Source organism: Ailuropoda melanoleuca, chromosome 13 (assembly GCF_002007445.2).
Source record: "Ailuropoda melanoleuca isolate Jingjing chromosome 13, ASM200744v2, whole genome shotgun sequence".
Taxonomy (NCBI): domain Eukaryota; kingdom Metazoa; phylum Chordata; class Mammalia; order Carnivora; family Ursidae; genus Ailuropoda; species Ailuropoda melanoleuca.
In genome coordinates, this window is record NC_048230.1 from 27,093,669 (window position 1) to 27,095,674 (window position 2,006).

Sequence of the window (2,006 nt, forward strand, 5' to 3'; positions counted from 1 at the left end):
TTTTATTTATTTATTCGACAGAGATAGAGACAGCCAGCGAGAGAGGGAACACAAGCAGGGGGAGTGGGAGAGGAAGAAGCAGGCTCATAGCAGAGGAGCCTGATGTGGGGCTCGATCCCAACGCCAGGATCACGCCCTGAGCCGAAGGCAGACGCTTTACCGCTGAGCCACCCACACGCCCTTGGATTCTGCATTTCTAACAAGCTCTCAGGTGATGCGATGCTCCTTGTCTTGGGGACTCACTTTGAGTACAGAAAAGACTCCATAAGACACATTTTTACCTGGGAACTTAGTGTTGGAGAGATACCAAGAGCCATCTGACATAGGGTCAAATGATTTTTGTTGAGCGCACCGACAAATGATGCTGGAACAACTGGATATTCATGTGAGGNGGGGGGAGGGTGGGGGGGACTGCAATCCCTACCTCACACCACATACAAAGTTCAATGTAAGAGGGACCAAAACATAAACTTAATTGATCAATCTTCCAGAAGAAAACATAGGAGAATATCTTCTCAATTTTTGGGTTTGGCAAAGATTTCTTAGAAAGCACATCAAAAGCAGAGACCCTAAAAAAATGGATAAATGGACCTCATCTAAATTTAAAACTTCCGTTTATCAAAAAATACTATCAAGAAAATAGGCAAACCACAGACTGAGAGGAAATATTCATAACAGATATATCTGGCAAAGGACATGTATCTGGAATAAAGAACTCCTGCAACTCAGTAATGAAAAAACAAACAACACAGCCAAAAAAAGGCAAAAGATGTGAGCACACCTTTCACAAAAGAATATATGTAAATAGCCAATAAGCATAAGAGAAAGTGCTCATCCCATATCATTTGTCATCAGGAAAGGTTACATTAGAGACACCAGCAGGTATCACTAGAGGGTGAAAGCAAAGAGTACTCCTAACATCTAAGGTCCCAAGGTTGAGAAGCAACTGGAACTCTCCACCTGCTATGTGAATAAAACACTTTGGAAAACTGTTTGGCAGCTCCTTTAAAAAATTAAACACACATCTACTGTGTGATCCAGCAATTCCATCCCTTGGTATGCATCCGAGAGAAATAAAACCATCTGGTCACAATAGCTGCGTGAGAATATCCAGTGCATCTTTATTCGTAATAATAGAAAATGGAAAACAATCCAGATGTCCTTCAAGAAGTGAGCGGATGAACTGTGGCATATCCACATGGTGTTATGTTTATTTGCTCCTCATTAAAAAGAAACAAACTACTATTCAAAGACTATCCCCACCATGCAACAACGTGGGTGCCAAAGTATATTATGCTGAATGAGAGAAGGCAGACAGAAAAATACATACTGTATGATTCCTGGAGTGTTGTGATCTCGATGTTATCACTGCACTCAGAGGACTTGACTGGTCCAGAAGCCCAGTTTATTATTATTATTATTATTATTATTATTATGCAAATTACCTAAATTACTGCAGAAGAGGGGGAACTATGAACAGACCCATTTCAATGGAGTCCAGTTGTTGGGGCCCCTGGCTGGCTCAGTCGGTAGAGCATGCAACCCTCTATCTGAGTGTCCTGAGTTCAAGCCCCACGCCGGACGAGAAGCCTAGTTAAAATCTAAAAAATAAATAAATAGAGTAGAGTTGTCAAAAAATTCCTCCCTCGAAAAGCACTGGGTAGTTCTGCAGGAGAATTCAACCAAACACTTAAACAGGTACCCGTGCCTCTTCTAAAACATAGAAACAGAAGGAAGTCTTCAAAATTCTTTTTATGAAGTAAACATAGCATTGAAATTAAAACCTGCTGAAGAAAGCAAAAAACAAAGAAACCCAACCCCACAAACCAATCTCCACGAAAAAATCCTGAAAGCTGTATGAGCAGACAGTTTCACCAGAACACCGAAAGAATAATACACCAGGATCGAGTAGAGTATATTCTAAAAAGGGCTTAGTATTTGGAAATTAAATGGTTTACTATTTGGAGATCTATTACCGTAACTCCATATAAAGTAATCTATGAATA